The sequence below is a fragment of the Coffea eugenioides genome, chromosome 8 (assembly GCF_003713205.1).
Source record: "Coffea eugenioides isolate CCC68of chromosome 8, Ceug_1.0, whole genome shotgun sequence".
In the NCBI taxonomy this organism is placed as follows: Eukaryota; Viridiplantae; Streptophyta; class Magnoliopsida; order Gentianales; family Rubiaceae; genus Coffea; species Coffea eugenioides.
The window spans coordinates 1,303,233-1,317,315 of NC_040042.1; the positions used below are offsets into that span (position 1 = coordinate 1,303,233).

General features: G+C 44.9%; 1 pseudogene; it reads right to left on the minus strand.

Moving 5' to 3' along the window:
* Nucleotides 1–2,358: 2,358 nt before the first annotated feature.
* On the minus strand, nt 2,359–6,951 carry LOC113779396 (annotated as a pseudogene).
* Between the last annotated feature and the right edge of the window lie 7,132 nt (nt 6,952–14,083).

Sequence of the window (14,083 nt, forward strand, 5' to 3'; positions counted from 1 at the left end):
TTACTCATCGTTGAACTTTAAATCACAAGAGATGGCAACGGAGACGAATACCCACGAATATAGAAATGGGACGGGGGTCGAGGGGCGGAGGTTGGAGGATTTTTCTCCACCGCCTCAAATGGGGTGGGGGATGGGGGGAACATACCCCCATTTCCATCTCCTGTCCCCTGCAGCACCTAAATTTCAACATAGTACAACATTCATGTATATTTTTATATGTACAACATGAAATAAATGCTATATTATTGTTTTTATATAATATATTTGCACGAATTAAGTAATATGTTATGTTGTTATGATAAAATGATGTAATATTTTGATAAAATTTTAAAAAAAAATGATTAATAAAATTATTATTAGATCTATATAAATAGAAAAAAGTTAAATCAAATAAAAATTAATAATGATAGTGAGACGGAACGGATGCACCCGGAGAGTATGGGTAGGGACAGGAGTTGGTGAGCAGGCGAGGGGAAGGGCGGACGGGGGAAGGCTTTTTCGGCTCCAAAACCGCCTGTTGCCGTGAACGACCCTTATTCGCTTGTTCGCTGGTTACATCGATCCTCGCCACTTTTCTACATCATATGTAGTACAATCTCTGAGGCCTAAATTAGTATCCCACTAGCAAACAAGTAATATTGTACTACACTTCATTGTTTTGATAAATGTTTGTACATTGAGAATTATTCATCTGCGAATTTTATTTACGAGTAGGTGTGCTTTGGCATAAATAACGCATTCATTTGAATATCTAATCACAACGAGGTTGGATAAAAAATTGGTGTGACTGATTTCTTCAACCTACCATTACTCACCCTGCATTATTGGATCATTATTTAACTCATCAAGCTAATGTTGAACAGAACCTGCAATCACGATGCTGTACAGTACATATGGATAGAAAAATTTGTACTGATCCATTCATAGCTCGTGAATTAACGGTGGTCAAGGATAAAACAAAGCATTTATTCTCTTGATAAGTAGTTTCGAAACGAAATTTAGAAGTAATGTTTGGGCCCTTGGGGTCGTTTTGAAATTTGATCCTCAATGAGTAGGGAAATTTGATGAAATAGTTGTTGTTTATGGTCCCTTTATGCATCTCTCTTTCTCTTCTCGTCGCCTTTGGGTCGGTTTTTGTCCATTTGAAGAAAAAACTAAATCCTCAAAAACTACATAATTTTTTGAGCATCAAAGTTTAGGTAAGAAGTCGTGATTAAACTGAAAGTTATTAATTCTTTTCTTAGGACTTAGAGGTGGGACGAAAGGAATGCAGCCAATGGATGTACCTGTGAACTTAGAAATATTTGAGACAGCGACATTTTCCGACTTATTGTATTTGTTTTCGGAGATAAGTTAAGTTCAACATTAAGAGCAACTCCTAAGAGCAACTCCACTGTGGCCGTTTAATGAGCATCACAGGCATCATCAAAATGATGCGTATAAATGCTGTTGAAAAAGAGGAGATAGTATACCATTTTTTTTTGCAACAGATAAATTTGGTTAAACATAGACAACGACAAAAATTTCATGGTGTAAGTTAATGTTCTTTTTTTTTTCAACGGTCATTTTTTGGTTCTCTTTATATGAACACACAAGACGCTTTTTTTTTTTTTTTTCATATCTCACTGTTCTACTCTATTATTTCTCTTGCTCTCTCACTCATTTTGCTCAACCTCTTTGCACAATTTTCTAAAATTTCAATATATTGTTATTATGGATGAGAATTTTAGTAGTTTTAGAAATATATTAAATGCTCCAAATATAGAAAATTCATCCTCCTCACAAAATCAAAACCACCAAAATTTTCCAAATTACTACATAATTATTTTTCAAAAAATAACAATATATTATTTTTTGAGAGATAGAAAGAGACATATTGTTCAAACTCAGAAATTAATAATAATTTTTTTTTAGAAAATAAAAAATCCAAAAGGTAAAAAATTTAATGAAAGTTAATAGTTTATTTTTTAAAAATAATGAAATTATTTTTAAAAAATTACTTTATTTATTTACGGGATATGAGTTGTGCATTATTAAAATAAATGTTTGATTTGATTATGGACCCATACTATTATATCGTGTGGAATGTAATACATTGCGAATGAAAATATAATAAAAAAAGAAATAGTGGAATGCAATCCACTGTAGATGCCCTAAATATGTGCAAAAACTTGCACCTTTTGAATTGGTACGAATTTTTAGTTCATGCGGTTTCAAATATTTAATAATGTAATTGCCATGGCAAAGGGACTGCTCTAATTGACCCACTGAAATGCAAATTCCGGCCAAATCTCCACATGATTATTTACCAATGTGTAGTCACCGTAGCAATAAGCTCTTTCTGTCCTGAAAGAATCCTCAAATGGGTTTCAATATAATCGGAGCTCCATGCTGTGCCTGAAGAGTAAATCCGGCACAGGGAGCATGAGTGTATGAAGGTGAGAGCTTGAATGAAAAGTGCTGCAAAATCATAGCCAGAGCCAATTTTGCTTCTATGATTGCGAAGTCTTGGCCTATGCAAATCCTTGGTCCCCAGCCAAAGGGATAAAATGCCAATTGATCCCCTGATGCCTTGGAAACTCCTTCAGCAAACCTCTCTGGATTGAATTCTTCTGCATCATCTCCCCAATACTCAGGATCATGATGCAACAGCATTATTGGTAGGTAAACTTCAACCCCTGCAGGGATGGAAATGTCCCCTACCTTGGTTCTTTGGACCGTATATCTCACCGTGCAAGTTGCCGGTGGATATAATCTTAGGACTTCAAACAACACCATTGTGACCTACAAGAACAATTCATAGAGGTAAATTAAGCAATTCTCCCACAGTAGTAGTCACTGGTTAATAGATAGCAACACCAAGAGATGATGGGGAAAGTTTCATGCTACCTTTTGCTAAGGTAATAGCACACAGCAAAAGATTTCTTTGTATCTTGGACTGACTCAACAACATATTCATACTTACAATTTTGAGCCTGTTCAAAATTTCTCTGTCAGGGGCTGTCTTTCCACAATTTTGGAGAACTTCTTGCCCGGCCTTCTCTTGCCAGTCCGGCTGCATAGACAGGAGGATAAGAGTCCATGTAAGCCAGTTAGCAGTGGTCTCTTGACCGGCAAAGTAGAACTGCTTACACTCCTCTACTACATCTTCAATTGTCAGTTCATTTCCCTTTTCTTCTTTGCATTGCAACAGCAATCCAAGTAGATCAGCATTACCCGCTTCGCCATCCTGCATTGCCTTTTGCTTCTTGCAAATTAGAACTCTTAACATTGCTTTGATCTCTGTGTCCACCTGATATCTCCTTCTGTTCTTCTTAGTTGGTAGAAACCTGTATAAGCAACCGTTCGAGCAAACTTTAGAGGTAAAACAAATGACGATTCATCTATCGATTGCATTGATTTTTTTTTACCTTACAAAACAGAACACAAGAAGTTGAATTCGAGCTATGATTTGTTTCTTTCTAGTTTACAAATGGAAATCTACCTTAGTCCTGGGACGTACAAGGCTCCATTTGCTTCAGTTGCCAGCGCAGCTTGCTCTTTTTGAAGTTCGAAGATCTTCTTTCCTTCCTTATAGCTACTTCCGAAGGCTGCTCTTGAAATCACGTCTGCAGAAAGGCGATGCAATTCGGAATTGATATCAATTTCGCTTCGTCCCTCAGATGCAAGCAGCATCTTCCATCGATCAATGAGATTGCAACAACTTGCTAAAACCTTTGGTACCATTCCCTGTTTCCATAATTACATAGGGATGAGGTTCACTTCCCTTAATACTCAAGCCATGCAACTTCCATTAATACTCAAGCCATGCAACATTCATAACTCGTGCTCTTCCTTAGCATAATTTGCAGAATTATGATAAAGTTGGTGGCCGAATGACAATAAAGTTATTGCATATTTTTAACATTTGATGAAATTATTGAGGAACGTGTATCTTTGATGGGTAACCATTTTGACATCAGATTCACAAATGTTCTTTTTAAGGTTAATTAGACCTACTCCCGGGGTTTAAGCAAATTACTAGGAGAACCTCGTAGTTTGTCCAAATTACAATTGCCCATTTATGTGTAACAATCTTCAAACATAACTAACGGTAGTAGAGAAATGACAAAATTACGCTCTGCAGAAAACTGCATTATCTCCTTTGAGATTTGTCCAAATTACAAAAAGGAATTTATAATTTGCCAAAATGCAATTTAAGATTTTAATAGCAAACCCACTTTTTCTTAAAAAAAAAAAAAAAAAAAAGAAGCCCCCTTAATGGGATCCAAGAAAAATAAACTCAAACTAAAAGAAAACAATCGATTACTAACTCTTAAGAAATGAAAACCAAAAACCCTCTTACTTTCTCCTCTCTTTTTTTCTATGGCTTATTTCGTTCACCACTAAACTTTCCCAACCCATTATTCCATATATCAATTATCAAATTTATTTCAAAGTAAACTCCAGATTGCGATAATAATTTTGAGCTAGACTATGTGGTCTTTTATTCATAATATAATTTAAAATTTTATCCTTAATATTTATTTGCTTTTTTAGAAAAAGAATTTGAGCATTTGCAAATTTACATGAAAAAGGGTTCTTTTATAGAAAAATAATAATAATGGTGTTTAAAGAAAATGTATCAATAACCAAAACACTATTATTAATGATGTCATATGACTACGGATTTTGTTACACTTACAGTTTTAACCTAATGGTTGGAAAAAAAATTATTAATTAATGAAAATTTTTAGGATTCAATCAAAAAATCCATTGCAATTTACTAATGGTGAATGTTAATTTAATAAAATTTTGGCTATTTAAAGCATTAGACTAATTTGCATAAGCTATAGCATTCATTTTGCCATTTGGACAAATCTCAGGAGGTACGTGTAATTTGGAAAAACCTCAAGAGAGGTAATTATTATCAACTCAATCTAGAAGGGGTATTTTGGTACCTTTAGACATATTTTACTGATGTAAGCATCCTTTCTAACGACAATTAATGGGCGATATTTGTGAGATTTGACTTTAATTTGGTCAGATCACAGGATTTGTATGGTGCTTTGGTCAACTCTTAAGAGAGATAGATGTAATTAACCCTTCCTTTTATTGCATGCATTTAGCGAAGGATGCCCGATACTTTGTCAAAACCTAAGGGCTAATCACAATTTGCACCTTAAACTATTATTCCTTTACCTTGCACCCTAAGTTATCAACTATGGCAATTAACTAACTTATACAATCAATTTATAGAACATTGATTAAATTAGTTAAAAATCAAGATTTTGATGGCATTTTTTGATCAAAAAGACTTTAGAACCTCTAAATGAATAAGAATATTTCGTTAGTACCTCTAAATAAAATTTTTCGTTTCTTTTTTGTTCAGATATTCTAGAAGCAAGTTCAAGCCTTGCTAACCAACCCAACCAATTGTAGGTTAGGGACTTTGAAGCCCCAACTTGCATTTCAATCTAAGATTTCCTAAAAGTTTGGTGCAAAGTTGCAAATTGGTGATAATTCATCAATGCCTGAAATTCTAAGGGTTATTTTTTTTTTCTCTCTCTCTCTCTTTTTTGTTCAAATATTCTAGAAGCAAGTATGAGCCTTGTTAACCGACCCAACCCAATTGAGTTGGCCACTGGAAGGGATATAACTCCCTCCTTGTGTGTAGGTCGAGGGCTCTAAACCCCAAGTTGCATTTCAATCCAAGATTTTCTAAAATTTTGCTAGAATACATAATGCACTCGTTTGGTCGGAAGCGATTTAGTCTCCTCTGATCCACTATTGACCCTTTGACTCCTCCCTGTCTTTAGTGTAGAGTAGGAGTATATTAGAAATTTTGTGCTAAAAAAAAGAGTTCAAGCCTTTTTTTTTTTTCTGCCATTGCACATGCAGCGGAACAGTAAATTGTTAATCTTGTTGGAAGAACAAATCCCTTACTTGTATCAGAAATCAGAAACTACCTGCAGCTTTTCCTGATGGAATGCGGGGGTAATTATTCTTCTATGCTTGGCCCATTTCTCCCCTTCCAAGGTTGTGAGTCCCAGGGTCAAAAGATTTGCAAGAGGGCTCTGTGGAGTTTTTGGGAAGTGACCATCTTGTTATTCAGTATCAGCCTCACCAACTCTGCCTTCCCCAGTATCAATCTTGGCATTGTTCCATTCCAACTTAGACATACTTTTCCTATTTTTGCTATTTAAACCCATGCCACCATCAATATATATATGCTCCTCAATGATATTACAACACAAGTCGACGGAGCCATGATTTCTGCTTTTTCTGGGCAGAAATGTTTTTTGAACTAATTGTCATAACATGCCAAATTCTACTACTATTTTTCATATCACATGTAGTAATTTTTACTCATCTTCCATATAGTCAGTTAGGCGCACATTCGGCTAAAAGTCTAATAAAACAGTAAATACTTTGTTCTTGACAAGTATCATGCATGCATCAGATAAAACTAAAAACATAACAGGATAAATCCCTTATTTTCATATGTTCTAATAACATTTATGCGTCACTTGATTACATATAATACATTCTAGATTTGTTCTCTATAAATCCTTCTATGTTGAAATGGGAAGATCCATGAAGGTTTCTCCAAGAGGCTAGAGAAGAAATGAATACTGGATGATTGAAAAAAATTCAGAAAAGAATGCCGAGATAGACAAAGTTGATCTAACCATATGTCTGCACCATTTGATGAATGAAAGGGTTGGCACGAGGTATAATTTCGTGGTTCAAACTCATGGGGATGGACCATGCTTCTAGCATCAGCTTCTTGGTAGCTAGCTTGTCTCCATAAGGAAAATTGTAATTGGTTCCTCCAATCCCTTGTTGCTTCAATTCCCTCTCAATCAATTTGGGTCTCCACCAAAGGGAATATGCAAGTTTCAGGATACACAAAGAAGCTGAAAGTGCAGAAAAGGAAGATAAGAGGACCATCAAAGTGGGGGCTTCCATGCTGCTAACTACTTTGTGGATGCTGAAGCTTTGGGTGTTCTTGAGGAAGTTTCGTGATGCTAAATACTATGAAGAACGTTTCTATACAATGGCTCATCGTTGACCTTTGAGCCACCCCACCGGCCCACCCTGATTCCTTCGCTGGTTGCATCATTATGTATAGGATCTCAGAGGCTTAAATTAATATCCCACAAGTAAACTAGTAATATTGTACTGCATTTTTGTTTTTTTGATGAATCTTATTAAGAATTATTCATTTAGTACATGCATTTGACCTTTACCCACCTTGCATTGTTGGATCATTATTAAACTCATCAAACTATTAATGTTGAATTGAACTAATGTTTCGGATCTGTCTTCAGCTTATTAAATTTTTCCAGTTTTCTATCAAAAAAAAAGAGAGCTAATGTTGACTTGAACCTGCCATCAAGATGCTGTACAGTACATATCCTATTAAAATTTAACTAAGTGTGCTTATGCTTAAGTAAATTCTGTACTATAGATACCCTATTCAATAGAAATATTTGTTTAATTTCGTCAAAAAACATTAAAAAGTAACTTCTACACCCCTTACCCCGTCATTCAATTTTTCATTTCTAATGTGAGGAGCATAAAATGAAAGAACAATAGGGTACAGACCGGTATTCAGTTTATAATTTGATCACAGCTCCGAATACCTGCAACAGATAGTCAACTTAACCTTATTTTTTTCAAACTAGTAGTCATTTCTTCCTTTCTGGTTTGATGCTAGTGTAATCTGGTTAAAAAGAATAGCACTCTAGACTCAATTTGGTTTAGCAATTTTTAGTAATAGACAAATAGCACATTACGCTCCCAGGTTGAGAAAAGATCCCTCATGCGTCCATTACCAATATAGAGTAAAACTCCATTTACTCAATTCTAATTGCAAGCTTCATAAATGACACAACTCTTTCTCTTTTCGTCTGATTTTGAGTCAGTTTGCGTCCATTTGAATTATTTATCAGCCATATACATGCATCGAACAGTTCTTCCCCACTTGATTGCAAGATAAGAGATGACAAGAAAATTATACGGCATAAGAGAACATTTGCAAGTACGTAGCAACCAAACTGGCAATGATAATAAGAAGGTTCAATTATTTGACAAATCCATACTCACAATTTTCAGCCGGTTTAAGATTTCAACATCGGGTTCTGCTTTTCCAAGAATCTGCGTGCAGAGGCCCCGTCCTGGGCCTATACACGTGGCAGCCCAGGAGGGTCTGAGTTGGGCCTAGACCCCCAGGCCCATGGGACCGTCCCGCGGTACCCCCGCCGCTAGGGCTCCAGGGAGCAATCCCGCCTAGGTCGGGATCGTTCCCCCTCAGTGCGGGATTGAGGCTATTTTGGGCAGGTCCCGAAACGTACAGAGGTCGGGCTACTAAGCAGGTACAAATAGTAACGCACACCGGCTGCGCAAGGTACGCTCACTATTGGACGATTACTCCCGACCGTTCTACTTCCCGTGAACCTCACTCACCGGAAAACTAACTTGACCGTCGGAGCGCCCTCGGGGACAACCTCAGGGCCCCTGTTAGTTCACTCTCTTGTTTGTCTTTCAGGCTTAGGACGCGCTCTCTCCGTCAGCAAGCCGAGCTCATTAGCTCAGCTCGGTCCGAGGAAGTTCCGTGCTTCTTCAGTTGGCGCCGTCTGTGGGAACTCGAAAGGCTATCGAAGTTGCGTTGATGGCGAGAACGCGTTCCAAGCGGACAGTGGAGAGCACCGGCCCTGGAGCCGGTGAGGGATCCCGGCGAATGGGGACTGGGGCGGATCCGGACGCTGGGGGCTCCGCCCTGTCGGGGAAACGAAGACAACAGGTCTTTCAGTTTGTAACGGAGAACCTCCCTATGCTGGAAGACATAATCCGGCAGGCGAAGGAGGGGGGCGAAGCCGGGGGTGCGCAGACCTCTAAGGCAAAAGGGAAGGAGAGAGAGTCGCCTCCCATTGCCTCGGAGGACGAGTCACGGGACCAACCCCCCAGGAGGAAACGGTCGCGGACTCCCCCTCGGCCGCGGGCCTCGGTGGTAGGGGATAGCGAGAGATATTCTCGCGACCGGTCCGCCAGAGGCCGGCCGAGGAATCCCTCATCGTGGAAGCTTGCGCGGAACGAGTCTGAACGTTCCCCCGCCCGATCTATCAAGAGCCGGCCGCGGGACCCTCCCCAGTGGCAGCCCGTCCGGGACGAGCTCGAGCAGATCCTGCGTCCGCAACTGTACGAGAACAACTACGTAGCCTCACCCTTCACCCGAGAGATAGAGGACTACCCGTTACCTCGGAGGTTTAAAATCCCGAACATCGAACTGTACGACGGTTCGACCGACCCGGAAGACCACCTCTCGGTCTTCCTGACGCACATGCGTCTGCAAACCGCTGCGGATGCACTCCGTTGCAAGACCTTCCCCATGTTTCTGAAGGGTAAGGCCCGGCTCTGGTTCCAGGGCCTGGCGCCGGGGTCTATCCGGAGTTTCACCGAGCTGGCCAGGCAGTTCGCCGCCCAGTTCGTCCCCTCGAAGACTTACTCGAAAAACGCGGCTCACCTGATGGCCATCAAACAGAAGCCAGACGAGTCCCTGAAGAATTTCATGACCCGCTTCAACACAGAAAGCTTGCAGATCAGGGACAAGGATGAAAATGTGGTCATGGCTGCCTTCGTAAACGGGCTCAGGGTGGAAGAGCTTTTCTACAAGCTCGCCGAGAAGCCTCCCCTTAACCTGGAAGAGCTCTTGACCAGGGCGCACGCTGCGGCCAATGCGGAGGAGGCAGCTCGCCTGAAGAAAGAGTCGGATCGGAAGCTCGGAGATCGGAGAGGACGGGTAAACCCCCCCGAGAACAGGGATGGTCCGGCCAAGAAGAATGTGTTTGACCGGCTCTCAAAGGATAAAACCCCCGCTCAACCGCCGCTTCCAAAAAAAGCTACACCCCTCTCACTAGGCCTAGAGCCCAGGTCCTGGCCGTCATGGAGGCGGAGGGCCTAGGGGGGCGACCGCCTAAGATGGGGACACCCCTGAACAAGAGGAACCAGGACCGCTACTGCGCCTTCCACCGTGACGTGGGGCACGATACGGAGGGATGCTGGGCCCTGCGGAAGGAGATCGAAGATCTGATCCAGCGAGATTTCCTGGGGCAGTTCGTGCGGCCCGGTCGACCGGGCCAGGGGCCAGGACGCGCCTACCACGGGGACCGGGGGGAGGCCCAGCGTCACGACCGTCCTGAGCGCCGTAACTTCCCCCGGACGGACTACCTGGACCCGGACACCCAGAACCTAGCAGGGGTGATAAACACCATCGCTGGGGGCCTACGGGGGGAGACAGCCATGCAGCCAGGAAGAACCGGCGACCTCCCCCCGAGGGGGATGACTCCCTGAAACGTCTGCGCATGGACGAGGAGATCACCTTCGGACCGAGGGATACGGTTCCCTTGGCGTCTGGTAACCACGAGGCCATCATGATAGACGTTGTGATCAATAATTATCGGGTGAAGAAAGTGTACATTGACCAGGGGAGCGCGGTGGACATCCTGTTCTACCGGGTGTTCAAGGACCTCGGCTTGGAGGACGGACAGCTCACCCCGGTTCGGACACCCTTGGTGGGCTTCACTGGGCCGCCCATCACCCCGGAGGGGATGATCACTCTGATGGTCACGGTAGGGCAGGCGCCCAAATGCCGGACCATCCCCGTCAATTTTGTGGTGGTCAAACAACAATCCCCGTACAACGTGTTCTTGGGACGGCCGGCCTTGAATGCCCTCCGAGCTATCCCTTCGTCTCTCCACCTCAGCGTCAAATTCCCCACCCCAGGAGGAATCGCTGAGGTGCATGGGGACCCAGAGGCGGCCAGAGCTTGCTACTTGGCAGTGCTCCGGGGACATGAGCATGTGGTCGCCCAGACGACTAGCCTGGAGCCTTACATCCCAGGGGAGGAGGCCCAGAAAACCCAGGAAGAGTTTGAGGAGTTCCCACTGAGAGAGGACAGGTCTGACCAGGTCCTCCGCGTCGGTGCGTCGCTACCCCCTAAAGAGAAGGATGATTTGAAGGCCTTACTAAGGGAGTACGCCCAAGTTTTCGCGTGGACAGTAGAGGACATGCCTGGGATTCCGACTGACCTGGCCGTCCACCACCTCAACATAGATCCCCACTTCAAGTCAGTGAAGCAGAAGAAGAGGAACTTCGCTCCAGAGAGGAATGAAGTGATCAAGAAGGAGGTCGGTAAGCGGCTGGAATCCAAAATCATCCTGGATGTCTACTACCCGACCTGGCTAGCCAACCCTGTCCTGGTAAAGAAGTAGGACCAGTCTTGGAGGATGTGCGTGGACTTTACAGATCTAAATAAAGTCTGCCCGAAGGACTGCTTTCCCTTGCCAAGGATTGACAGGTTAGTAGATGCTACTGTTGGTTTTGACGTTTTGTGTTTCCTGGATGCTTTCAAGGGGTATCACCAGATAGAGATGGCCGAGGAGGATCGGGAAAAGACTTTCTTTTTCACCGAGGAAGGAACTTACTGCTACCGGACCATGCCTTTTGGACTGAAGAATGTCGGAGCTACCTACCAATGCCTGGTCAACAAGCTGTTCCAGAATCAGATCGGCAAGAGTATGGAGGTCTACGTGGACGATATGATCGTCAAGAGCCGAACGGATCAGCAGCTCGTTCCCGACCTGAGGGAAATCTTGAGCATTCTGCGGGAAAGCCGGATGCGGCTGAACCCAAAGAAGTGTACTTTCGGGGTTAGATCGGGAAAGTTCCTAGGCTTCCTGGTCTCCCGGGAGGGGATCCGGGCCAATCCGAAAAAGCTCCAGGCTGTCAAGGGCATGACCTCCCCGAGGAGTGTCAAGGAGGTCCAACGGCTCGCGGGGAGGATGGCCGTCCTGAATAGATTCCTCTCGCGTTCCGCGGTGAGGGGGCTGCCCTTCTTTCGAATCCTGAAAGCACCAAAGGACTTCCAGTGGACGGAGGAGTGCCAGACAGCTTTCGCCGACCTAAAAGCATACTTGGCCGAGCTTCCAGCCCTGACCGCCCCGGAGCAGGGAGAGACCCTGTTCCTATACCTGTCTGCTTGCAATGAGACCGTTAGAGCGGTTTTGGTGCGGGAGGATAGGGGGGCTCAACGGCCAATATACTATGTTAGCCGGGCTTTACAAGGACCAGAGACGCGGTACACGCCGGCGGAAAAATTGGTCCTCGCTTTGGTGCACGCCGCCCGGAAGCTCCGACCTTACTTCCAGGCCCACAGCATTACCGTCCTGACGGATCAACCCTTGTGGCAGATACTCACAAAACCCGAAATCTCGGGCAGGATGACCAAATAGGCCGTCGAACTAGCCGAGCATGACATCGGCTATCAGTCTCGCACCGCTATTAAAGTTCAGGCCCTGGCAGACTTCCTCGCCGAGGGAGTCAGTTTGTCAGTAACTGAGCTGAGCTCTTTGACCGAGGAGGCACGGCCGGCAGAGCCGTGGGTACTATTTATAGACGAGGCTTCGAGTAAGGAAGGGAGCGGAGCTGGCCTGCTGCTCACCTCGCCCACCGGGGAGGAACTGACCTACGCCCTCAGGTTCGACTTCCCGACATCCAACAACGAGGCCGAGTACGAGGCCCTATTGACAGGATTGCGGATATCCCACCAGATGGGTGTAACTGCGATCAGGGTCCGGAGTGACTCTCAGCTTGTAGTTTACCAAGTCCGCGGGGAGTACAAGGTTAAGGAGGACGTCATGAAGAAGTATTTGGCCAAAGTGCAGGAGGCGATAAAACTGTTCGACATCTTCGAGATCGAGCGGGTACCAAGGTCACAGAACAAGCGGGCGGACGCCCTATCAAAGCTGGCGTCCTCCTCCTTCGTCCATTTGAGCAAGGAGGTTTTGGTGGAGGTTGTCACACAAAAAAGCATTTACCAGGTCCAGGTCTTGGCTACAGACAGCCCGGCCACCTGGATGACCCCACTCGTGGACTTTCTCAGCTCAGGTGCCCTCCCAGTGAACAAGACCGAGACTCGCCGACTCCAGCTCAGAGCTGCCAAGTACGCCTACGCCGGGGGGACCCTCTACAGGAGGTCGTACTTGTCTCCCTGGCTAAAGTGCGTAACTCCCGAGGAGGGCGACTACGTCCTCCGAGAGGTTCACGAAGGCTTGTGCGCGACACATGTGGGGTCTCGAGTGTTGGCCAAAAAATGCCTCCTCTTAGGCTACTACTGGCCCTCAGTGTTTCGGGATGCCGCAACTCTGGTCCAGAAATGTCGGGCCTGCCAGGTGCACTCCCCGATGCGCCACCAACCCACTCGGGATATGGTCCCCATCCATAGCCCTTGGCCCTTTGCCCAGTGGGGGATTGACCTCCTGGGTCCCTTCCCCCGAGCTCCTGGAAGGTACGAACACCTCGTGGTGGCCATCGACTATTTCACAAAGTGGATGGAGGCCGAACCTCTGGCCACGATCTCCGGAAGGGCGATTCAGAAGTTCTTCTGGAAGAACATAGTCTGCCGCTTCGGGATCCCGCATGTCCTGATATCCGATAACCGGCGACAGTTTACTGAAAATCCCTTCAAGAGCTGGTGTGCCGAGCTTGGGATTTGCCAACACTTCACCTCGGTTGGACATCCCCAGGCCAACGGTCAGGTAGAGAATGCAAATCGAACCATTCTGCAAGGGCTAAAGACTAGGTTGGAACTAGCCCAATCTAACTGGTTAGAGGAACTCCCTAGCGTCCTCTGGACTTATCGCACTACGCCAAGGGCGGCCACTCATGAGACCCCATTTTTCCTGACTTACGGGGCGGAGGCGGTGGTGCCCGCGGAGGTCGGGCTCCCCTCGCCTCGGACACAGAACTTCGTGGCATCAGCCAACGAAGAAGATCTCAGGTGCAACTTGGATATGCTGGAGGTTAAGCGTGAGGAAGCGGCGATACGGATGGCTAAGTATTAAAGCCAGCTCGCCCGCTACCACAACGCCAGGGTGAGGAGTACGCAGTACCAGCCAGGAGATCTCGTCCTAAGAAAGAACTCAGTCAGCCGAACACATAGCTCCAACAAGCTTGACCCAAACTAGGAGGGGCCGTATAAGGTCTTAGAGACGAGCCGGACGGGATACTGCAGGCTTGCCAGATTAGACGGAGCGGAGAT